Here is a 26,866-nt window from a genome sequence, read left to right as displayed (position 1 = left end):
CAGCAGACAGAGGTGGTTCTGAGATAAGATGCTGGAGTTTTTATAGGTCAAGAAGAATGCACAGGTGATGTACAAAGACATCTAGCCAGCCCATGGAATCCTAAAGTGCTTTGCTTTCTCTGCCATTGCTTGATCCCAATGTCTCCATCACTCTTTCCAATATCCATTCTCAGTCACCATCATACTTGATCCTGAGAAAGAAGAGAAGATCTGCGTAGGTCCATTTCACAGATGGCAAAGCTGAGGTGAGAGGAGACAACTGGGCCAAAGCCTCACATCTGAACTGCTACCACACTGTGGCCCCCAAATCTGGCCACAGAAAGGCTAAGCAGAGAGAGATGTTGGCAAGACTCCTGTAAGGCCTGGAATGGGAGTGACTTCGTGAGATCCACACTCAAATGCATGGCTTCATGCCTCCAAATGCAGATGTTGGCGGAAATCAGTAACCTTAGTTGATGTCATTATGAGGCAAGAATAAAATGAAATAACTCAATACTTCTGAAAAACAGATGAATGGTAGGAAAATGGGAGATAGAAACCGGCTTCAGTGAACAGACTTATGTCTTATTTTTTGTTTGGGGGATTTGGTTTGTTTGTTTCTGTTTCTTGAGACAGGGTCTCTTTGAGTAGCTCAGATTGCCCTAATATTCATTATGTATGTCGGGCTGACCTGGGATTCAAAATCCATCTGTCTCAGCTTTATGAGTGCTGGGATTAGAAGTCTATGCCACTACGTGGGGCCTGTGCCTTGCTCTTTAAGGAGAAACTTCCAAGATCTCGCTTCATTTACATGTGGACAGTTTGCAAGAAAAAAAAAGTAACATGACAGAACCGTAATATAACTTGCTTAGAGCCTTTTCCACGAAGTGTTATAATCTATCAGCTTTTAGAACCTCTCACTAAAATACACATTGTAGGAAATTTTCTTAGACAAAAAATGTCTTTCTTTTCTTTTTCTTTTTTCTTTTTTTTTTTGACAAAGTCTTACCATGTAGCCCTGGTATCTTAAAACTTGCTATGTAGACCAGGCTTGACTAGACGTCACAGAGCTCCTCCACATGCCTCAGAATGGTGCGATTAGGGGCGTGTGTCACCACATCTGGCCAACCTTTTATTCTTTCTTTTGTTTTTTTTATATCCTGCTGAGCCCAGTTAGTGATGTCCTTATGCTCACAGGAGTGGGGATATTCACTGGAGCATGGAAACCAACCAGCGGCCACAATCCCGAAGAAAAATGAATAAATGTGTTTTCTATGTAAAACATTAAATGGATACAGCTCCTTCATAGGTGTGAGAGGCAGAAGGATTCTGAATATCCCTGACCTTCCTTCAGAGAGTGACCTACCAACAGGAAACTAAGACCTTACTATATACACATATAATAATACATTATGTTACATATATCTCCTTCCCACCCCCTCCCCATTTTTTTACTCAGCTGTCAGATTCAGACGCTAACACCCATGGCTTGTTATGACCCAATTCACTTATCTGAGTACGTGAAACAGTTATAACACAGAGATAAATTCAGAGTAGTAACTCTTAATGGTTGACTTTGGGTGCCACTCTGACTGAAACTCATGAAGCACAATTTGGACATCTGGGTAGCTGAGTCACCATGAGAAGATGGGCCTTCAGTGAGGGCAGGTACCATCCAATGATGGAGAGCCTGAGCTGAAAACAGAGAAAGATGAACTGGGGTTTCTCCTTAAGCTGGGAATGCACCCTTTCCCTGTCATCAGACTTCAGAACTTCAAGCCTTCCAGCCTTTGGACTCTTTAACATACCCTCCCCTAGGGCTGTCAACCTGCAGTCTCAGAATCAGAGTTATACTCCTGGCCTGACTGGGTGTGAGTCCTTGGCCGCTGGGTGAACCAAGTGCCTTACGTCAGAGGGTATCAAGCTTTCAGACAGTCTGCTGGGGGCTTAACATCCAGGATCACATTAGCCAATTCCTCTTCCATATGTCTATGTTTTATTCTATTAGTTTTGCCTCTCTGGGAAGCCTAATACATAATTAATAATTAAATACTAATTTTATTTTACAAAAGCACCAATAAGCAGAAGATGGTGATTAATGCAGAATAACTAGAATCAGAAAGCCCAGATCAGTGACTCTAGACAACACAGTAGAGTGAGACTTCAGGCTCAGCAGTTCCTGTTCCTGTGTGTCTCAGCTAAGAGCAGACCTGAGGCATGGTGGTCTTGCTCTTGGGAACTCAGGACAGGCTTCTCTCTCATACCTGTGACTGTGGGCTGCATGACCAAGGATGAGCTTCAACTCTCATGGTTTTAGAGAAGCCTGTAAACTCTCAATGCTCAGATTCCATAAAGTGGGGCTCGCAGCACACTCCACAAAACCTGATGTTATGTCAGGGCTCTCATGCTACCTACCAAATAGTGATCTCTAGGACTACAGCTGGGAGAAGACTAGAAAGATTCCACACACATCAAGAAGTAAGTCCAAGATAATAATAACAGATGCTGAGAAGGCAGGAGAGGAAGAAAAGGAAGGAGATGATGAAAGATGAGGAGGGAAGGAAGAAATATATGGAGAAAGCAAAAGAATAAGCTTAATTCAGCATATAAAATCCCCACCACCTTTTAAATCTGACATACCTTAATGAGCATAAGTCTCAGATTATTCACAGTCAATTTCAAAGCCCTCTGAGTCACTGTCATTTCACATTCCTTGACCCACAATAGTAACCACATACCTGTAACTCACCCATTTCTATCTTTGATTATAATTAACTGAATAACTATTTTGTTTTAAACAGCTTTACTGAGGTGTAATTTACAGAACACAAAATCCACTCAAAATTTCTGTTACTGGGTGCAGAGTGAGAAATTTGTTGTTAAATAAAGGATTTAGGGGCAAATGACTCTCATGTTTGAGAACTGTCCCTGAGGAGCAACTCTGGGAACTTGACTCTTGGATCTCTTCCTAAGAAAGAAGGAAGGCCTCGCCTCAGATTCCAGGAGATAGAGCTGACTGTGTGCCCAGGTTTCAGACATGGCAGCAGCTGGAAGAGCCCCATTTCATTGCACAAATTATTTCTCCAAATGTGGCTGAAAAGGGATTGTGGGCTATAATTAGAATAATGCCCTGCAGGATTACATTCACAAATGTAATTACATAATCGTTTAGAACTAAATGGCACTGTGAAAAAACATTGTTTCCTGAGGAGTGGGTGAGGGGAGGTAGCAGGCCCTCCTATGGAGCCAAGAATGCAGAGACCTCTTTCTGATGCCAGATCAGCCCAGAAATAGTTAAAGACAAATGTGAAGATCCTTAAGGCTTGTTCCAGGCCTCAGAACAACACACAATTTGATGGATAATGTGGAAGATGACCTGTGCTGGAATGGCAGCCACTGTCCACAAACCCTCTAGAAGGAAAGAGCCACAAGCTATTCATACTTGTTGCATGGAAATCTTGCTGGTGAGACAAACCTGGTAGCAAGCTCTGTGAGTCAGTCACCCCAGAAACATGCAGAGAGCCTGCTGTCTTATTCTTTCAAAGCCTGGAGGGACCCTCAGGGTTTTTTTTTTGGAGGTGGAGAGATTTCCAAGTACCATTTACTAGGGACACAGAAGTACTTGAAGTACGATATTTTACACCCAGAATCAAACTGGCAACAATTTGCTACCTGGAACTGTCACTCAGAAAGCATTCCGTGTGCTTTTCAGAACTTTGTAAAGTTTTCCTTATGTTTTCAGGCACAACTGAGAAGGTATCTTTTCCTTACTTCAAGTGTCCTAAATTTGGGCACTGAAAATAAAATAAAATAAATAAAAGTCGCCAAATAAGTGGAGCACAGCTTGTCAAAGCCATGACGATAAATCACATTAATTTGGACCCCATTAATCGGAATCTGTTGCTAATCACATAGGCCTAGGAGAAAGCTTAGCTTTGAAGAAAGAGTTTGCTTCCTAAGCAAAGGAGGGTGCTGTGACAAGCCACAGGAAATCTAACATCCTCAGAAACAGAGGTAGTTCTTAAAGAAAACCTGCTCAATAAGATATGGCCTAATCCCCAGCTCATCCTGTGCCTCCACCATCAACCAACCTGCTAGCTTACAACAAAGTGTGCATCTTGAGCCCCTCCCTCAGTCCAGCAACTGACCCACTGGGACTGTAGCCTGAGGCCTGGAGAAAGGAAGGGGTTAGCAGCCCAGCCTGCTGATTCGATCACCTATTTACAACCTAGCCTCCATCCCTGTGAGGCTCAGGTTTGCCTTTTAGTGGGCCTCCATAGGCAAGTTGCCTGAAGGGGAAGCAGAAGTCTGGGGTCTCTCACTCACTCGCCAAGTCTACAGAAGACTGGCCTGAAGAAGTCTCACTCTGTTCTCTAGATGTGTCCAGTTCTCTTCCCAGATCCTTGCAAATCTTTACTAGCCTCCTCCCATCCAACATTCACTGAGTGGGCTTAGATGAGACAACAGCCCTTCTCAAATTGCATGCTTACTCCTGGGAGGCTTTGTTGAAAGTCTCAGGAAAATGGCCAGTCTTCATAAGCAGTGTAGAGCCGCTCTCCTGAGAATTCTTTCAGGTATATCCTGACTCTTCACTTAAGACATACACAGAATTTTAAGATGAATCATGATGAAGCAAAGTTGGAATTTATTAAGAAAAGGTTGGGCTGGGCCTCTTAGCTCAGGCCTGTAATGCCAGATATTCAAGAGGTGAAGCAAGAGGATCACAAGTTCAAATCTAGCCGTGTGTGTGTGTGTGTGTGTGTGTGTGTGTGTGTGGGTGGGTGGGTGTGGGTGTGTGTGTGTGTGTGCTGACACATTCCTCATTTGAGCAACACAACAAGCAGACAGTCTTAGACTGTGAATGAACTTAGGCAACACAAGAACCACTCAAGCTCATTGTATTTTTAAAGCCCTGCCAGTAAACTCTAGAAGCATAGAAAACAAAAAAAGAAACAGAGAAGATAGGGGGTTGAGGTGCAGCAGGAAAGTCAGTGGTACATGGTGAAGAAAAGATGGAGGATGTAGGTATGGAAGGAGAAAGGAGGAAGAAGAGGTGATGATACATGAAAGGAAAGAGGAAGAGGAGGATATAGAGGTCAGAGCAGGGGAGAGAAGAAGGCAGGGGAGGGGAAGGAAGAGAATGAGAAAAAAGGGAGGGAGGGGGAGAGAATGAGGAAAGGAGCTGGAAGAAGGGGAAAGAGAAAGGTCAGAGGAAGGGCCAAATAATGCTTCATGCTAAGGCCTGTGGAAAACAGCTCAAAGGGAAACCTACATACAGTTCAAGTATTCTTTAAAATAGAAAAATTGAGAAACTAGCATTCTTTATTACAAAAAATTCAGGCAATGTAGTACCCCTGATTCTTAAGGAAAAAAAAAAAGAAAGAAAGAAAGAAAGAAAGAAAGAAAACATTACATAATAAAATAGAGCATCAAAGTAAAAATGCTTGAAAAGGAAAAGCCTTTGGGAAGGGAAAAAGCTCAGCATTGATGCAACAAAATACAGATTTAAAAGAGGCCCTGTGAAGAGCATTCCAAGCATCCTGAATGAAACAAAGAGACCTGTTTACCTCCTAGTCTCCCCCCCATGCTGAAACTCCAAGCTAGAAATGGCTTGAAGTCAAATGCCTCCTAGTACATGACAGATATCAACTTCCTTTCACCCCTTTCTCTTAACCCAAAGTCTCTTTTTAGAGTAATGAGAGCTTGTGGCTAAGGAGAGTCCCAGTGTGTAAAGTACTTGCTGTACAAGTGTGAGAAACCAGAGTTTGCATTCCCAGCACCTACATAAACGCCTAAGGGTTTCATAACATCTCCAAACAGCACCAACTGGAGACTAAGTGTTCGGATGTGGGAGCCTATGGGGAACATTTCCCATTCAGACCACCACATTATCAGAGGTCCAGGCACAGAAACATGACTTTATTTGACTGATGGCATTCACACCTACGATTTTTTGACAAATGCTGGTGAAGGGAACTGACATGGTTGAATAATAGCCTGTGGACAAAGATGGCATCCATGCAGTAGCATCTACAGGGGGATTAAGCCCAGGGGAATGACACACAGAAAGCTCTTCAGGGGCTGAAATCCTGGATCATGCCATAGCTGAATCCTTAGTCTTTTGGTCAGTCAACTTAGATCAATTGATTTGAGTGTGCTTTAATTCTTTACCAACTGCACCATCTCAGCCAAAGCAGCCTCCATGGGCTTCCAGTCCAGTTGGGACTTTAGGACACTTTTATCCTAGGGATTTTTTTTTTTGCTAAGTTCACATCTCCATCCTTACAGTGACAGTTGGGTACAGTAATTGGCAAGCAGGGGAGGCCCCTATGCTGTCGTATAGGACAGTTTCGTGACAGGGAGGGCCAGTTCCCATGTACCCATCTCTAGCTTCATCTTTTGGAAAAGCTACCCCTGCCTTAGAGACCAAGGCTACCTTACTCCAAGACAATTTTTGGGACTTCAGAAAAGGGGACTTTAGCTTGTTCCTTGTTTCCTGGTAGGGCACATTTTAGTGGAAAATAGGAGGGATTTGGTTCAAGTATCAACTAACAGAAATGGTTCTGTGCAGAGCTGTGAGCTCAGTCAAAAGGCTATCCTTGGTGAAGATGTATGGCAAACTAGAAGATGGTAGAGGTTCTCAAGAGCCCCAGAAAGTGACATTACTAAGCAGGTAAGAGTTGATTGGAGCCTGGCAAAGCCTTGTTGGGATTATTAGTTTATTCTCAGCATCCCTTTGAAGTTCACAGAGATGAGCTCTATGTGGCCCAGCAGGCCCAGTGCTGGGTACCAAAAAGTAGATGACTGAGTGGATGGATGAAGCCCTTGTTGTGTGCCTTGCATGGATCTTGGCTCTGGGCTCCTGGGAGCTTAGAACAGATGGGATTCCCACTCTGGTGGTGCTCATTATTTCAAACAAGTCTTTAACTGAGGGAAAAGAGATGCCATCCTAGTACAGGCTGTGTAGTCAGCAACATCCTGCCAGCCACAACTGCATGACCTTCTAAGAAGGACTAAGTGTCTGCTGTCTGCACTCATTTCTTCCAAAGTCTGCCTGGTGTGGCATTTGCAGAGTTCCCTGAGCAGAACTGACAGAAGGAACGGCATGAGGCCACGTGGATGAGGAGCTCAGGAGAGGAAGCACCCTCTCCTGAGTTCATGCAGTAACTGGATTCAGCAAGGCCCACAGGTGTCCTGCTCTGCAGTGAGCATTCCCAGTTGTCTTTGTGCAGCTTAGAGTCAGGAAACATTCTGTGGGAACCTAGACCCTATTGTTATGGAGAGGCTTGGGTGTGACAACTCAGGGCCTTTCTAGGGAGTAGGGGTGTTTTATGCAAATAAGTTCCTTCCTACCCTGCCATCAACTCTGACTGTGTGTATTAGTCTTGAAGGGCCTTCTACTAGCTATGGATCACCTTGATTTCTGTACCTTGACTATTCAGGTACTCAAGGTCACAGGGCTCCAAGCAACTATTTTGGCTGACTTCAGAAAAGTTACAGAAGCTGGGTGTAGTAAGGTACTAGGGAGACTACAGCAGGCAGAGAGCAACTTCTAGGCCAGCCGTGACTATAATGGTAGTGAGACTCTGAGCCAGAGAGATAGCTCAGCGGCAGAGCATCTGCTTTGCAACACTGGAAAAGAAAGTCAGTTAGGGTTGGTAAGTCTGGGAGTGTGTTCAGCAGTAGGGTACATGCTTGCATCCATGAGATTCAGTACTTAGTACTACCAAAAGAAAAACCTGATTCATGTGCTTCTGAGTACCAGCTCCTCTTCTACCCTCTGGTGGATCATGAGCATGAGGGGGGAAGAGTGAGGGCTCTCCTGTTTCACCAACTGAGAAACTGAAGCTCAGAGAGGAGCGATGACTTACCCAAGGTTAGTAGGACCTGCCACAATTACCCTGTGAACTCCCAGCCAATATTCTCTCCACATCACACCAATACATGACAGCCACTCAATATCTTCCCCTTGTCCTGAAGCTACTAAAGCAATTGTGAGAAATAATATTGACAACAGACATGATCACAGGCAGAAAGGGGCAGGGAGCGGCCCTCTAAAGTCCATGAGGGCCTATTTCCCTTAACGGCTCATGCATATTTCATTCAGGGGTGTGTGTTCCAGGCAAGACTCCCACCACCCCTTTTTGCTTATTTTGACACAGCGTCTCACTGTATTACCAAGGCTGATCTTAAACTCACTCTGTAACCCAGGCAGACCTTAAACTTATGATCCTCCAACATCAGCTTCCAAAGTAGCTGCCATTATAGTCCTGGTCCACTATGTCCAGCACTTTTTTTTTTTAAAGTGACAGACCAAATAGTTTCTGATGTCTTCTGAAGCTGTGTGTCAGGAGCTGACGCTAATACATCATGAGAGGCAGGCACAGTGGAACAAATGTGAAATCAATGCCATCTGTCTCCAGAAAACTACTCTGGATTCCAAACATCCCTGAGCCCTGATGCAAGCAGATTTGGGAGTGACAGACCCCACAAAGGCAGAGAGAGAGGGGAAATATAAAGATCCATTTTATATAAAGATCTATTTTTGGTTGTCAAAAACCCAAATCAGTGATTGGGTCATTTCTGAATGCTTATTCCCTTTTTGTAACCCTCAGCCAAACAGAAATTGAAAATTCCATCATCTGTACTTGGCAGCAAGATGGTCTGTGGTAGGATAGCATTAGGAACTTCCACTGTAAGAGATGTGGTTTTCAGAAAGATACTGATCCTGGTTTACATGAACGTCCACCAGGACCATCCATCTGTCCCAACGTAAGTCTGGATAATAAGACAGTCCCCAAGGTCTTTCACAGGCCAGAGGGTCTTAGCAGATGGACATAGCCAGTTTCCATATTAGAAGCCAGGTATGGGGACACAGGTAGAGATAACTGATTCATTCCTTTTGAGAAGCCATGATGAAAAAAAGCTGACAGAAGCAGCTAAAGGGAAGAAGGGCTGGTTTGGCAACCCCTCAGGGGTCTTTCAGCCCATCAGGGAAGAGAAGGCCTAGTGGAAGTAGCAGCAGCATGTGGAGGGCACTCCTCAGTTCTCAGCAGACAGCAGAGCAGAACTAAGGAGAAAATATCCTTCATAATGTAGTCTTGAAGATTCCTATCTGCCACCCAGGCCCCACCTTCCAAAGGTTTCACAACCCACTACAGGCTGGGAAGCCAACATTCAAATCATGAGATTTGAACCATAACAGATATCAAGGCCTCACAGAACCATCAAGCAGGGAGCCAGCCAGGATGAGTCAACTGGCCAGGTCAGTTCTGGAAGTCTAGGACTTGGGGGTGGACACCCCCAGAGGACTCCAGGAAGTATTCAGTAGAACCCAGCATATGTTCCCAATTCCCAAGGCCATGACCTTCTTAGCCTTGTCATCCTGGAAGACACTTGAGCCCCTGAAGACAAGCACCCACTTGGTATCAGGCCACTTGTGTGCTTGTTTCCTTGGTGACCTCTTCCCACAAACACTACCAGGAGAGGATGTCTGATCAGGGGGGTGTATGTTTGTGTGTATGCAAGGTTCAGGCTTAAACCTAGAGAACTCAGGCCATTGGTGTGGTTCTTGCCACTGCTGTGGACTGTCCTGGTGATCTGGTACTGAGGGTGCCCAGCTACAACCAGATTCCTCCTCACCAACATACAGAATGGATGGCATTCATACAGCTTATTATAGCTCCTCGATTGGAACTGTCTCGAAGAAGGTTGGTGACAATCAACACCCATTCTATTGAGGCAGATCAACAGAAGAATGTGCTTTTCTGCCATGGACATCATTAGGGTTACAAAAGCAAGGACCTTTGGTGGCTGCATAAATATGTCTTAATGTAGATATGACAGTCAGGACCCTTGGTGACAAGTGACAGAAACACAAATGGAAATCAATTCAGAAAAAAGGCAGGACTGGTGGAATGGAAGGCCAAGCCACAGGAGAAATAGTACTCTTATATTGATAATGGGGTCAACAGTGATTTTATCCTTCATGACTTCCCAACAGCCAGCAGGACTCTCCAGGCTGCTCGTCTGGGGCCAGACCAGGGCAACCGTAGCTCCAAGCTCACAAGTCCCTAACTCCCCTTTAACGGTAGTGGCAATGGGGAATGGAGTTTCCTTTGGACCCACATTGTAAATTCCTATATTGTATATGTATCCCATACTCCATTATAGTTTGAATATGCAATGTTTCCCACAGGTTCTTTTTGTTGAATACCTGGCCCCCAGCTGGTGGTGCTGGCTGGGAGGCTATGGATGTTTAGGACATGCTGGTAGACTTGTTGCCAGGGGCAAGCCTTTGAGGGCCACAGCCTAAGCCCTACACCTAGTTTTGTTCTCTACTTCCTGTCCTTCATAGAATACGTGAGTAGCCCCAGCCTCCTGCTCCTGCATGCATCAACAGCCCCATGCCTTCTTCAACATGGAAACTTCTAAAAGTGTGGCAGGTATTTTGTCATAAGGATGAGAAAAATCACTACTACAGGAAAAAAACAAAAACAAAAAACCTTCATGATATCAGGCCAGCTTCATCCAATGAACTGCAATAACAAGCAAGAAGAAAAAAATCCCAAAAAGAGCAGAGAGAAACTGTGATCAAGGCAAAGGAAGGCTGCCCAAGATAGGCTTCTGCCATCTCCACAGCACACTGGCATTCCCCTTTGTTCTGTGCCTTCCTTGTAGCCAAATAAAAGAGCTTGGGCTGGGTGGCCCAGATTTTAATACATGACTTCTTGGCCATCTCCTACACTGCAGAGAGGCTGATGAGCAATAAAGAGGGATAGTTGCCGAGTACCCACTCCAGAAACGTGTATCTGGAGTGGGGCTCTTAGAACAGTATGGGATGATGCCAAGCACTGCGGTGGGGACCTCAGAAGCCTGCAGGTGATGTGCCGGTTATTCCTGTAAGTCCTTGCATAGAACCCATCCCTGGCAACTTCAACATTTCCCCACTCAGCCAAACAGCTGCCAAAGGTCTCCTGTCCCTTCCCTGTAGGACATTTGCAAGCTGATTGCATTTGGGTCAGCCTACCCCCAAACCACAGGTAGAGGAATTTTCTATGGCCTAAGATGACCATAAGGCCACCATGGGGCTGTGATGGTCTACAAAAGACCATGGCCTAAAGTCACGCAAAAGCAGACCCACACTTGTTAATCCTGTCTATTGAAATGGAGATAGGGCTGTTGACATCCCACCCTGGAGTTGGTGAAACACTCACCTGGGATTCCATCAAACACTCATAAAGCCTGATTCAGCTGTATGCGGTCCTGGGAAATACTGGTACATAGGATGGGAATGTGAACTAAAGGGGGAGGGGGCAGTATTCATGAGTCCTCGCCCATGTTAGTGTGGGACTTCTCAGTGATGTAACTGCCTTAAATCAAGAATGTTCGAAAAACTCTTTGATTCACTAATCTGCACGTAGGTGAATCTTTACTTTGGTTTGTCATTGATGACTTCTCTTCATACAAAAGCAAAGCTGGTTTGTCTTGTTTATTCTCTCTCTCTGATCCCTTGGTCTCTGCCTCTGAACCTCTGTGTGTCTCTCTGTTTTTTGTTTTTTGTTTTTTTTTTCCTCTGTGTCTTTCTGTCTCTGCCTCCCCCTCCCTCTTCTAGTTGTTATAGGTTCTTGGATTATTTTTGAGTCAGCGTCTTGCTCTGTAGCCCAGGCTAACCTAGAACTGGCAATCCAGCCACAGTCTCCCAAGTGCACAACCACACCTGGCCTCAAGTAGTTTTTCTAGGTAACGGGAAAAGAGACAATGAAAGAACAACATAGAACGTTGTCCTGAGGCTTTGCTGTTGGGAGAAATGGGATCTCAGCCCATGGGCACCTCTGAGCCACTGTGCAAAACAGGCCTGGGAACTGCCTGCCCACGAGGGAAGGAAACTGGGTATTTAGCTTCAGTTCAACTAGTCCAGTTCTGGCCTGCTTCAGGGAAGAATTCCCACAAATCACCAGGTCTATATGCTCCCTAGCTGAAGAAGTAAGAATGCAGGGTACAGACACTGGGGCTAAGAGGTAACCCTAGATGAGGTAACTTATGAATGCTGATTCAGGCTTCGGGCTCCAAATAGAATTTATGGGTGTGAACATAAGCTCCCCGTTGACCAGGAAAAGTTTTAGTACCCATGCAGAAGCCTAAGACCCAACTCCAAAATGACCGGAAGTCACCAGGAACCTTCTGCCAGGCTCTTGCCAACCCTCTGTAGGTGTGAGAAGCTACAGGTTCAAGTCGGCTGTCTTAAGTAACTGCTCTGGAATAGAATTCTCCCCCGCCTTCAGGTTTCCACAGGCAATGGTGGTGGTGGGAGAGCGGGGGGAAGTACGCCAGCACAATCCACTGTGTTAAATCAAGTCAGATAATTGTCTTGTCTGCTTTGTAAATTACTTTCTTCCAAGGAACACATTAAGGCAAAATGTTGGGGGGGGTGTTAAAAATAAAAAAAAGCCATTTTCCTCACTAGTATTATTTTTGATGAGCTAAATGGTTTTAGTTCTTAAACTGCAATAAAGGGGGGGGGGAAAGCACACACAAGCTATGGACAATTTTAATTTTCAACAATTGTGGGGTGAATAATACTGCCAATGCTGTGAAGAGCTTCTACAGTGGTTTATATTCATTTGCCTAAAAGCTCAGCTCCAGACTTCAGTGCTGAAAAATTAAAATATGACTTGGGCCTGTTAGCATGCACCCCGTAAGTCCCATGCGCTTCTCAGTAGCAGGAGCTTGACTGCAGCCATTGTCAGAGTCATGGGATGTCTGGTGGCCCTCACAAGAAACAGCAATGGGAAGAAGGTTCATTGGGTAAGCTTGATCACAGCCTGCCAGGACCCAAGGAGAACCATGTCACTCCTGCAAATGAATCCATGGCCAGCCAGAATCAGGACCACTCCCCACAGGACATATAAAGGGGCAGTGTAGCCAGGAGAATGTGAGTACCTTAAACTCAAAGCCCGTTGTTCCCCAGGGCCTGATGATAGCTTAAAAAGGACATGTGGTCTTCAGATCAAAAAAGGTTCTCTGCTCTTCCACCAGAGCCAGGATGAAATCAGCCAACTCACAAGATGTATCCAGACTCAGTATATTTCTACCTCACTCTATAGTCCATCCTAAGCCCTAAAGGGTCAGGCCAAAGGAAGCGTGCATCTTTTCTCAAGACAAATATCTTTCTACGTTATAGATACTAGAGACCGTGGAGAAATCCAAGAATCATCCTGGCTCAGCCTGCTGTGGTCTATCTCCAGCTCTGGCTCCAATCCCCAGCTCCCTTATACCATGCTATGGTTTCAATATGAGCCATTCCCACAGGCTCCTGTATTGAGGGTTTGGTAGTGCTATGCCCTAATTAGTTTTCTGTTGCTGTGATAAACACTGACAAAGACATACTTGGAGGAGAAAAGAGTTTATTTCACCTTATAACCCCTAGGTCACAGTCAATAGCTGAGGGACACCAAGGCAGCAACTCAGTACAGGAACACAGAGGCAGGAACTGACATAGAGACCACAGAGCATCACTGATTACTGACTTGCTCAGCTTGCTTTTTCACACAACCCAGGATGTAAGGTCCTCAAGGTGGCATTCCCTGGTATTGCTGCTAAAGTACCCCCAGACCCCACAGTACACTCCCTTTTCAACTTTGTATATAGACTTCAGCACTGGTATCCTTTTTATCTGCTTGTTCGTGAACTATTTCCCCTTCAGCAATGTAAAGCCAAGATTAAACACAGGATAGAGACCCGATAAATGTTTGTCATCTTAATGAAGAAAATAATTGTTCAGGCAGAGGAAAAGGCAGAAGCTTAGATGCCCAGAAATGCCATGGAGCCTGCTGGCTTTGAGGATGGTCCTAGGAGTAACAGATGCAGATGGCCAGCTGTGTAGCCTTGGGCCAGTTACTTAACTACCCTGTGGCTCAGATACAAATCTGGGCACTATCAGAGCTTATGCTGCTAGCTGATCCTGATACTGATGGGATTTTCAGGGCACTGGGAATAAAGCAGGCCGCATTGCTATTGGGAACAGGGAGGGGTTGGGAAGCTCTGTCCTGAAGAGACAGAGACAAAGAGCTGAAGCAGACACATTTGACTGACTTGGCAGTCTCCAGTGCCCTCCTCTGCATCCAGAGGAAGAGCCTCCATCCCACTGGAGAACTCAGCTTGCTGGACAGGGCAGCTGTGTTTTCTTCCCATTTTCAAGTTAATCTGACTTTGAGACAGGGTCTCACTATGCAGCTCAGTGATGTTCCTGCCTCAACCTCTGGATTGCTGAGACCATAGGCCTATGCAACCTTGTCCCATTGTAGGTGCATATATAATATATATAATATATATATATATATATATATATATATATATATATATCCTAAGTCAGGGAGAAAGAAGCCAGGCCTGGAATGCTAGACTCGCACTGACAGCCCTCCACTCTCACACAGTCTGGTAGGCTGTGAGAGAAATTCAGAAGCCCTGGAGGATAGGCATCCTGCAGGCCCAAGCTTCAAAGCCTACCACCCCCTGGAGTTCCTGGGTCCCAGCCAAGGCGCTTCCGTCAGCTTCTGGGCCTTTAGGACATAGCCGGGATTGTCTGGGCCACGGAGCCACAGCTGAGCAGACAAAGCCTGGCTGTTCCTAGAGACAAGTGCTCAGCTTTCTTCCCACATGAAAAGGGAACCTGTGTGGCCTAGAAGAGTGGGAGGAAGAGGGAAAGGCCAGGGGAGCTTCACGCTGGGCTGTAAGCACCCCTCCTTGTCACCCGCCTCAAAACATAATGCCCTGGGTAGCCAGGTGGGTCTGAGGGCCAGCAGGCATCTCTGGTTACTAAGCAAAACACCCAGCTTCAGCTGGACACCAGCCACACAGAGAACTCAGCTCCGAGGAAGTCTGAAATCAGAACTTGGTCCCTGACCCCCATGTGACCTTGGGCTAACCCACTCCTGCTGTGGCTGCAAGCTTGTCCACTGCAAAAGTGACAGATGAGAATTTTCCTCTCATCCTCACCGAGAGTCAGCTTTAAGGAAAAATAAGGGTCATTTCCTAGGAAGGTCGGACCCTCTCCTAACACAAGGAAGCAGGGCAAAGTGAGCCCAGCCACTGGCCCTTGTAGGTATCCTCTACCTGCCCTGTCTGACCCAGAGAGATCCCCACCATACCATAGAGAGCCTTAGTCCATTATCACAGGAAGGGAGGCCCTGAGACCTCCCCTCTGATGGCTCCCAGGACCACAAACTAGTTAAAAGGGCTTCCTCATTCATATTTCCTCTTTATCACAGTTGTATACATGTCTTTATAGAGAAGACCATCTGCTTATTTGTCTGTTTCTGTGGAGCTCTTCAGATTGTGTGTGTGTGTGTGTGTGTGTGTGTGTGTGTGTGTGTGTGTAAGAGAGAGAGAGAGGGAGAGAGATACTCTCTGCCTAGTACACCTCAGGGTCTGCAACTGAATAAATCAAGAAGACTCTCTTGACATCAGACCCTTGGGAACTCAGCTTCAGAGCATGTGGGGCCTGCTTCCTAAGGTGGCTGAGTTCATGCAGAAAAATAACAGGCCAAGTTAAAAGCTGTCTGTAGGGGAGCCAAAGAGTCTAGGGTAGGATCCATTTAAGCTAAGACATATGCAAAGTATCAGTTCCAGCTTGGGCTGGGGTGTACTCAGTTGGAGTGGATAGCTTGTTCAAGCCTAGCCTGGGTTACTTTACTGTGACCCTGTCTCAAAACAAACAAACAAGCTATGTGTATGTGTGTGTGTACACATGCACACACACTTACACACACACACACATACACAGCCCACCCACCCACCCAACATATATGAGCAGGGATGAGGCCCTGGATTTAGTCCCTAGTACCAAACGGCAATGACAATAGTAATAACAATGACTGCTATTTAATGGGCATTTTAAAATCAATGCTTAAAACCTAGACAGAGAGAAGTTACAGGCAGAAAGGATGGCCTGGGATCATAAAACAAAGATGGCTTCAGCCATCCGCACACCTGCCTCAGTCTCCTGGTTTCAAGGCCTGCTTTCCTGTTAACATAGGTCAGACACTTCAACGCTATGCTTGTACTGTGGACAGGCATGATAGGGCCTGGTTGGTAAGGAGCAGTCACCTTTCTGTGTCAGAGGCTGGGGCATAGAAACTAGGCACACTTTCCCAGTAAAAACAGATTGGAGGCGAGGTTTATCATAACCATCTAGTACCTTGTCATCCCCCGGAACTCAGATGAGCTGGTGAGCTGCCCCGTGCTCCCAAGGAGAATGAAAGCCAAGAATTTTCTCTCCAGCCTTCTTTCCTCAAGGACTGCTATTTGTTGTATTTTGATTGAGATGTTTCTGAGAGGCCCATCCATGTGACTGCAGAGCCACCTTTAGGATAGGTGATGTCTGTGCCTACTCAGAGGTCTCTCTTTCTCTTCCAGTTGTGGATGCACAGAAGCTCCCAGAGACATGAGTCAGGACCTCTGCAAAGCTGGACAAGCAGAACACAGACCATGTTTTACCAGGGAAATGGAAGTCGTTAGCTCCCATTTTAATTTAACAAGCCCAATTTTATAAATAAGAGTGAATTTTCCCAGGCTATTATTTCTAATTATGCATTTACATCAATTCACATTATGTGGTTGATGAAATGTTAATACCAGAGGCAATTTTCTGCTGATGGGTGGCCTGAAGAAGAGCTTTCTTCACATTACAAGTCAATATTTTTGGAAATAATTACCCAGTTGCTCACCAGAGAGAGAGATGGCACTGACTAACCCAGTGGCTGTGTCTACATAGTTGTCAACTGGAGATGCCGAGAGAGAAAATGTTTCATTTGGAAGAGAAGAAGGAAGAGACAGCAAGCACACTGAGGCAGGTCTTGGGCAGCCTCCGCTGCTCAGCGGGACAGGCTTAGTCTTTGCTGTGTGCCATTCCTGTGTCCTCCAAGGACATTACTCCGTGGCTTTGGAGCTCCTGTGTTCTTTCTGTGAGGCAGGAGTGTTTTTGACTCCCTCACAAGCAAGGAATATGGTTTTAAAATGAAAATGTGCCCTAAAGGGTTTGAGTATGTGAACACGTGTTCCCCAGTCTATAGGACTGTTTGGGGAGGATGAGACCCAACTAGATGAAATGAGTCACTGGGAACAGGCCCGGAAGGTGTTGTGCATTCTGTGTCTTCTTTACCAACATGTGAACAAACCATACTGAAAACTCCTGCCACTGTGGGTTGTGCAGCTTCAGTTGACATGTCCTCCTGGAGTGAAGCTCTATGCCCCGAACAAATCCCTCCTCCCTCATGCTGCTTCTGTCCCAGTAATGAGAAAAGTTAACCGGTACACAAGCAAATACACATATGTCTGCACTTTTTATTAATTCAAGAAATGTTTGTTGTGCTCTGACTCTGTCAGGCACACTATAGAGGTTCCATGACAGATTATTATGAGAGACAAGGAGGAGAAAACGCAACAGAATTTCTAAGGCATCAGGTCAGTGAGTCACCTTGACCCCAAGTGACAAAGTATCTAGGAACTGAATGACACTAGCAACAACAAAGGCAGAGAAATCAGCGATGTCCATCTGAAGTCGAAGCTCAATCCCAGAGAGAAAATGTTACAAAGATCCAGCCTTTAGCACAGCTCTCATTACTCAAACTGAACCCCTGGAGCTGTTTTCAAACGGGAGCTACAGCATCCAGTGCCAGGTCAGTGGAATACCTGGGCATCAACCTTCAGATGAAGGAGGCTGGCAATAGGGTTGTGGATGAGCAGTAAAGAAGGAAGGACAGAGCTGTGGACATACTAAAGGTTAAACACAGCTTGTAGCAATGGGCCCAGGGGAGGAACAGAAAGGGGTCATGCATTTCTCCTGTTGGCCTTGTGGGTGTCAATGTAGTGAGGCATAGAAATGGTCAGGCTGGCAGTGGACCAGGTTTGGAAGGGGGCCGGGCTTGCCAGGTGTGGTGACACATTCCTGCAATCTCAGCATTTAGGATTCATGACATGGAGTTCAGCCTGGATTATATGGAGCAAGACCCAGTCTCAAAAATAAGTAATACCCTACCCACTGCACCTCTAAAAGTAGTGATTGGAAGAAAACTCCTGGTTCTGAAGGATAGATTCTTCTGGCACTCTCCCTCAGAGCCCAAAGGTTACCTGCAGACAAATACTTCCAATTTCTTTGCATTCCAGTATTTCTTCAATGAGTCTCAGCCTTTCACTGGCTTTGGAATCCATAGTATACTCTAGGCCTCTGGGATATCTCAGACAGCCTTCCAGGCATTTGGAGGGGACATAGCCCCCAAACAGCATGGGGAGGTTGAGCCCCTCTTCTGTGGCTAGGGAAGGACTTATGTACAGATCATTAGGACACCAGAGCCTAGGATTCCATCCATTCTTCCCCAAGGTCAAGACAGCATGATTTTGAGGAATGGAGGCCAAGAGAGAAGCAGGTCCAGATCTGTAGTTTCAGAAGGGAACTTATACAAGGGGGGGATAAGACAAAGCAGAGGTGAGCACAGACAAGAGAGGGAGGGAGAGAGGAAGGGATAGAGAGAGGGGAAGAGGAAATGAAGAGAAGAAGAAGGAGAATAAAAAGGAGAAGAGGAGGAGGAGAAAGAGGAAGAGGAAAAAAGATAGGGACAGACACCTTTCTCAGTCTCTGTCTTCCTCTTCTCCTTCAGCCCCTGAAGAGGTTCATGGGAGCCAGATACTTGGTTGGGAACTGCTTTCCTGTTTCTATGTGTGTACACATATCCACTCCAATATACATATGCCCTAGCCACACTCATGCTATCTGGATATTCAACACAAATCTGTTGTCTGTTTACACAGCTATCACTCTTTCTATGTCAGCAAATGTGCATGTGTATACACAAGCACATTAAGAGTTTCATGTCTGAACACATTCTACCCACATTCAATAGACACGCCATCTGTCTGCATATGTGCGCACATACTTCCGTACCCACCATGTACCCACCACATAATGTCTTAAGATTGACCCTCTAGGACCCTGGTCCTTGGAGGATGAGCTAATGGTATAAGACAGGGGATCCATTTAGAGAGCCTCCTTGTATCTGATTTCCATTGAAAGGAGAGGATGCAGAGTGAAGGCCAGGGAATGCTAGTACCTGGAACCCAAGCACAACCACTGCTCCGGTTTATCCAAGAGGCTAGTAGAGCAGAATGGGTGTTCATCTTAAGCCTTTAGGTTGACTCCATATGCACTCTGCTCACTCCCATTCCAGTTCTGTTCTTCATCCTGTCAGAGATGAGCAAACAGAGATGCAGCCCCACTGCTATGAACTTCAGCAGCCTGAGAAGTTCCTCTAATCTTTTCAGGACCTCTACTCAGATCAAACCAGGATTTGTGGCTTTAGCACAGAAAAGAATTTCAGGACAAGCCATTATGAAGCAGAGGTGAGTGTTTTATTAAAGATAGTTTAGTACAGACTTTAATCATGAGTGTTAACATTAAAAGAGGTGCTTAGAAAGAAAATAAGACAAACCCAAGTAAGTGTAGAGGGAAAGTCGAAATTAACTGCCTTAGCAATTGCCATACATACCACTTTGGTTACATTTTAAAGGTTGAAAAGAAACCTCACCCACACCTCTCTTTCTCTTTTGATAAGTAAAATTACAGGGTAACTCGGAAGGTGCCTTGGGCAGAATTATAATCTGATGAAACCAAGGGACACTAAGGTTACACAAAGGGTTATAGTACAGGACTTCTGGTGAGATTTCTCCTAATCTGCAGGTTATATTTGGAAAAGGGGAAAGGCCTTAAGCAGTTAGCTGTTAATTGAGCTGGAATTCTTCCTACACTGCTAGTGAGAAAATCCAGATTCTTAGGCACAGGGCCCCTCTCCATTCCCATGTCCCTATAATGTTCCCTGACTTTCTATCCTGCCCCAGTCCCCATTCTTTCCTCTATCTGATAGTTATACTCTAACACTCTGCCACAAGGCAGGCCAGGAAAAGCTGCTGCAATCATGTGGGCCAGCCTCTCTCTAGAAAGGAAAGGTGAATTCTGAGCCCACTGACCCATTTGGTCATGACCTATATGTTGTTGCTGCTACCCCAATGCTGAGCCAAAGAGAGAACAGAAGCACAAACCAGCATGGCCTGGGGATGGGCTTTTCCCACAAAGAGAATATCATTTTGTACTTTGGTTTTTTTTTCCCAGAAAGAGAAAAATTGTATTTTATAACATTGTTGAGAAAAATTAAGTCATATCTGAAGTATGAAGATATTCTGCAGATGAAGAAGTGTCTTTTACTGCTGGGAACTACAGATCTTAAACATCCCCGTACCTTGGCCCTGACAATGGCTTCACATGGTCAAGCACTGCATCCACCTGACCATGCTGCAGGGAAGAGCCTAGAGCAAGCGCAAAGACAGGAGCACTGGGCCAAAGCAGTTCCTCTCTCCAGGCAGGGTGACCTTTTGTCAACTTCAGATGGGAAACACAAATCTACCATCATCTGGATCAGCCTTGATTGGATCAAATCCCACTGGAAATGGGGGAGGGTGAGGCAATAAAACCTACAGAATTGATATTAAACCACTGACATTTCACAAACCGCACAGCATTGGCAGCTGCCAGTCTATCAGCAGGGTAAAGTCTGAGGGGGTGATTCAGGCATGAAGGTCACAGTAGTGCTTCAGAGCTCCTCCAAGACCTGGGCGTAAGCACCAATAGAGTAGTCAAGATGGCCAGAGTTGGCCCACTCAGACCAAGGCAGTTGCCCTTACGTAATTCTCCTGTCCCTCCTGGACTCTGTCTGCACCTCTTCCTGTGATTACTCCAGTATGGAAGTAAACAGACACAGACGGATCTCGCAAGACCCCGAAGCTAGAGATGATGTCAAATCAGAACTTGAGACTATCTCCTGCTACCATTCCACAGTCTCACAGTACAGATAGGCCAGCTCCCAAGGTGAGACCATGAAGGCCTGAGTTCCTTCGAGCAGCGTGGGAACTCAGCATGAGTCACACAACGGCTTTGGCTTCCTGCCACCCATCCCCCACTGAACACCTGCCATGTGGTGAGCAATGTCCTGTCTGGGCAGGGTTAAGGATGGGCTGGGCAGAGCTCCCACCCAGAAAAGGTTCAGACCAGTCACTAGTCTTTCAATAAGAGTTGTTCCCTGCTAGAGAGTAAGGTGGTAAGTTTCCTTAGGTCTGCCAGCTCCAGGCACAGACCCACACAGGTACGCCGGTCTTGAGGAGAGTGTAAAAATATAGAGCCTCTGTGCATTAGTCAGAATGGCCCAGGAATCCACTCCAGATGTGGGAAATCCTACTCTGTCACATCCCATGCCAACAGCAGACCTCTGCGCTTGGCCCAGATGAGGGCTTCAGAGTACTCAAGGCAGAGCCCCAGAAATCACCAGACCCTTGAGAGGGATGGACTGAACTACACAGGAGCATCCTTCTGGGTGTGTGAACAAATAAGAACAGACAAACATGAAGGGAGAAGAAATCACTAGGAAGGCTTTCTGACAAAAGATTCCAGCCAGCTATGCAGACTGAGCAGCCGGGCTGTTTAGGATTGGATCAGGAGGGACATATGAAGGACTTCAGCTGGCTTCCAGAGCACAGCATTGGAGTTCCTAGACAAGGCCAGAGCTGTGCCTTCTGCTGGAAATGCAAGGGTCACACAGCCAAGGACAGAACTGATGGGATAAAGGGTTCTTCTCCATTATTACACTATTCAGAGCTACCACTGGGAGATAAGACATTGAGTGTTCCAGACTCTCCTGTATACACTTTAAGTATGAGGGTCAGGAGAACAAGAGGTTCTCAGACAGAAAGTAAGGCATACCCAAGTGTAGACATGGGCTCTTCAAGGAAGAATTGCAATGAAGTGTCTAAGACAGACAGAATTAACTGTCTTCTACTGGCCCAGGACCCTATGGAGATGCTCTGGCCGGAGACCTCTAGGTGACGATCCAGACAGTTCTAGAAGGATGCTACGAGCCTGGGGTCCTAGATCTAGGATTGTCCTTTAATGGGGCTGGCACATCCAGAGATGCTCCTGAGGTCCACATGCAGGGGATACAAGATATATGACCTTGTAATGTGCATCCACCTGGCTGTTCACACAGATACTGCCCAGATGTCGGTTCATCCATTCCAAAGCATCCGAGGAAGGATTCCAGTATCTTCTAAAAAGAGGAGGGACTCACTCAGCCACTGCCCCTGAGGAAAGACTTCCTGGCTGTTCTACTCTCAGGCTTGGACTTGCCCATCCCTCAGTCCCCAGTTCTGTTCCTTGTGTCCTGCGCTCACACTGATTCCCTGATATGAAGTCAATACTTCAGAAGGCTGTCATTCTCATGGAGACCACATCTGGCAGAAATGGACACCTGGGGATGCCACAGCTGACTCTAGCCCCACAAAGTAGCTCCACTGCCATGTTCCAACAATGTCGTGCCAAGGAGGGGACCCCCAGGTGGCAGAAAAAGAGATGGGAATGAGAACCCTGACCCTCTGGCCTAGTCATGATTAGACAGGGTTGTGTTTTCCCATCACTGTCTCCGCCATTAAGGTGAAGAAATTGTGTGGGGGAAATAATAGAGTTTATCTCAAGCAGATCGATCAGCTCCATCTATCTGGCCTGAGCCTCTTAATTCTCCATAATGTCAAAGCAATTTTTGGTTAAGTACACAGCCTGTCCCCTACTAAATTAAACTAATAGATCTAGTGGGAAATAAAATCCCAAGTGCATTGAGAATATTAAAAATAAAAAATTAACTCTCTGTAGGTCTAAAGATTTATTTTGTCAAATGCTTAAATAGCACACACACACACACACACACACACACACACACATACACACACAACGTGAGGTAGCTAAAATCCATTAGGGTGTGCTCAGCTCTCCTGGTCACTTTTTGTTCTGATTCTGCCTCTCTCTAGCATTCAGATTCAAGATCCATCAGGCAATGACTGCAATGCAATGCCCCCCCCCCCACCTGCATCACCACAGAACCAAAAGCCAGCAAGTATGGCTTTCCAGTGTGAATCGTGCTGTCACTTCTACCCCAGCAGCTGAGTCATCAGCTCTCATAGCCATCCCCACCCAAAACTTGGTAACTGTGGGGTTTTTACATCTGAGTATGCTTGCTAGGGCCTGTACTCACAGGCAAGAGAAGGGAACTAAGAAAGGTATCAAGCTGAGGACTTTCCTGAGAGACCAGTCCAAGAAGAGCTGTCTACAGCAATGACCTTGCCTTTGCCCCAACTGTGAATAGACCTGTTAATATCCCTGCTCCTAACTTACCCTACCCTATAAGCCACCAGGGTCCCTGCTACCTCCTTGTCACAAGTCCAAAGCCTGCCCTGTCTCTCAGCTCTACTCATTATATTCCTATTCTGGACTCCATTCTGTCTCAGTCACATCTCCATGTCCTGGTCTCGGGGCCCAGCATGCTCTCTAGGGCAGCCATTCACTGAAGATGGTGCCATACCATAACTAGGCACACAGGAGCCCATTTCACTCATGCTCCGCACACAGGCTCAACTCTGCCAGGAAGCCTGCCCAAGGGGCCACCAACTCTCACGCCAGCCACCAGGGCCTAGCTTAGAAGCTTTCAGCCTCTTTTTCACCAGGTATGGGGTTGCAAAACTTTGAGCCGAGAACTCAGGCAGCTGAGGCAAAAGGATAGCAAGTTCAAGGCCAGCCTTAACTATGAGATTCTAACTTTAAAAACTGGAGCAACTGCCTCTCCCCTCTCCCACACCAGCACCTCTCACTTAAGTCCAGAGGCCTTGCACGGGGCTCCCTCTATGTCTTACTCTCTGAAGTGTCTCCAGTGCTAGAAAATAGTAAAATAGATTCTGCCCTGGGATTCTCCCTCATCATACCACTTCTCTAGACAGTTGCTAAGCCCAGTAAACTGTGGCTCTAATAGACTCACAAAGAGCCCTGGTTCTATAGACCCAACAAGGGGAACTACTGCTGCAGTGAGCAGTGGCAGGCCAGGCCCTGGGGCCTGACAGCTGTGGATTCCTTCTGTAAACCAGCTGAGCCCAGACTGAAAGCTATGCCTGCTTTACTGAAGGTACAAGGACAGGGCCAGGTAGCCTCTGTGACAACCTAAGCTCTGATGAGCATACAAGAGCCTCTCTCATCCTCATGCAATTCAGGGGCTGTCCTCCTCCTGGAATCTGACACTCTAAGTTGGTCATAAGGCTGGACAGAAGAGGGAAAGAGGGACACAAAATTAAAGTTCTTTGTTTGTTTGTTTACTTGCCCCTCCTGGCTCAGAAGCAATCCCCCTAAGTCTTTCACTCCCTCAGCAATCCTTGTGGATCCCGACCTGATGTGTGTCCTTGCAGCGGGATCTCCTTGGGGCCAGACTCCAAGCCTTTATTCCCTGACACTGTTGGCAAATGGATGGCTACATTGCCCAAAAATAAAAGTCCCCATAAATCTGATATTTTGCTTTAAGCTGTCTGGTACCCAGAGTGTGCTGGAGTTATTGATAGAAAAGTTTATAGATGGGCTGCATCTTAAAAACAAAACACATTACCCAAAATCAATGTTGGTGCACGTGGACAGGAAAGGTCAGTGGAGACAAGAATACCAAAACCTCAACTCCTCAACCCCAAGATGGAACATTAAAATAAATAAGCTTTGCAAGTGACTCCAGGAGGCACATTTGCTAAAGCTGTGCTAAAGTGACTGGAACAGATCACTGTCCACAGAACAGTACTGGAAAGGGCTTCATGCCCAACTCATAGCCTAGCAATAGCAGAAATAATCAGGGCGGGTGTGAAAGGGCACTCAAGGCACACCAGCTAAGTCTGGAAGGAACAAGCCTAAGGACACAGCCAGTTCAAAGGCCACCAAGGGCTTTAGGGGAGGTCCTGGGACACTGTGGCCCCCACACACTTCAAATATCTGATTACAGAGATAGAGGGAGGAGAACCTTGCAATTCTTCACCTCACCAGTGAGCAATCGTGGTGGGGAACCAAACACTCATGAAATGTTCTCACAGATCCATCACAGGAAACTGTTTTCCTCATACAAACAGGATGAATGCCAGCAAGGCATCTCTGCAGGTGCTGAAGGGATATTTGCAGTGGGTAGGGCTGAGTGGCTGTGTCCCCAGAGAGAAGCAATCCCTTAGAGAAGACTCATATGCATACTCCATCACAGGTGCCTGCTTTAGTGCTCTGGCCCACCCGGAAGAATCTGGCTTCCTTTTCAGAATTGGTAGCCAGGCCAGAACAAGGTAGGAATTGAAGAGTCCCTGTGCCAGGAAATCCCAGCAAAGGAGGGCCAAGGGCCCTATTCAGTGTTCCTGAAGGTACTCCCAATTCATTGCTGGTATTAGCACATCTAGATGCTAAAGGCAGTGAGGAAGGCCCTGTTCTGCCCTCCATTCTACATGGGCAGGCAAGCAGCTCCTGTCAACACAGAACTGAATAGATAGCTCTGCTTCTGCTCAGGAACTCCAGGTTCCCTTGACTTGGAAGAAGGGTGCATAGGTTACAAGAAAAGAAAAGAAAAAAGAATAAAATAAAAAAGAACCCAAAGTAAGAAAGGCCTGGGCTGAAGCCACATGTGGCCACTTACTGTCTGTGAGACCTTAGGGAAGTTCCACAAGCTCTCGGAGCCTCAACAATCTCATCCACAACAAGAGCCGAGCCCATACTGTGCCAGAGATGCCCCAGTGACCAAAGCAAAGTTTTGCAGACTTTGATCAGGGAAGACATTGAATCATATGATGGAAGGTGGTTATTTCGAAGGAAAAGACCTTAAGGATAAACAAGGCATGGTGGAGAAGGGGAACTGCAGATTGCAGAGTTAACCATGAGTTAAAGGTGGGTGGCACTAACTAAGAAAACCCAGAAAGGTACATCGTAGCTGGGAAGGACAGCTGATGCAAAGGCTCTAGGGTGGCCCAGTATGTTGCATTGCAGAAGAAAGAAAATTGTCCCGGGAAGAACCAGAGGGAGGACAGAAAGGAGGAGAAGGCAGAGGGAGGGGAAGGTAAAGATTGAGAAGGCAATCTTTTGACCTTGAGAGACCACTGGTATTTGTGCTGTGTGGAGTGGCAGTCACTGTAGGCTTGTGAGTAGGGGAAGAGTGATCTGACTTAGGTTTGAGAAAGAATTCTCAGCTGTGATGCCGAGAACACATCTATAGAAAGTGTGCAGCCAGTGTCTGCAGTGTGATAATCACATGATGGCAGCTATTATTATTATTATTATTATTATTATTATTATACTTATAGTAACAGCAACCTAAGCCCCAGGCAAAAATGTCCCACCAGAGTGACTGGGTGGAAAGAATCCACAAACGTGCAGAGTGACCAAGGTGTACCTCCCTCTAGCTACAGGAATTCCCTCAGGCAAGCCTGGTTACTGGCCATCAGTTCTTGGTTGAAACTGTTACTGGGAGAGAAGCTCATTACCTCTCCAAACAAACCAATGTACAGTGGGCTAGTCCATGCCACCAGGCCCCTGCTTGGAGTCAGTTCCCCGAACTGCTCCCTTAGAATTCTGCTATGGTCCTGCATCTGTCTGTGTACCATGATGCAAGTCTGCCCCCTCCCTTCAAAAGCTGAGGACAGCAAGGGGCCTGCAAGGTCTTGCATTCACAAACTTATAGTGGCTTCTAAGAACTGGTGGAATGTCTGCGGGAGGCAGGCCAATGGTGATGACACATAGAGGGAGCAGGCAATGGGGACCCTGGAGGAAAGGTCTGAAAGGTCTCCCGTTCACAGATCATGAGTGAATGACCAGAGGGTGCAAACGACCCATCTGTTACATAAGGAAGAGGAGGGGCAGAAGGATGCACTGTCCATGGTCCTCACTGGTGAGAGCAAAGCTTAGAAAGGTCTCTTCTCTGGAACTGTGTCCCTCTTGTATTAGAGCAGGGTGGCCACTGGAAAA

This window comes from Meriones unguiculatus, chromosome 14, assembly GCF_030254825.1.
Source record: "Meriones unguiculatus strain TT.TT164.6M chromosome 14, Bangor_MerUng_6.1, whole genome shotgun sequence".
NCBI classification, from domain to species: domain Eukaryota; kingdom Metazoa; phylum Chordata; class Mammalia; order Rodentia; family Muridae; genus Meriones; species Meriones unguiculatus.
This window is presented reverse-complemented; position numbering follows the sequence as displayed.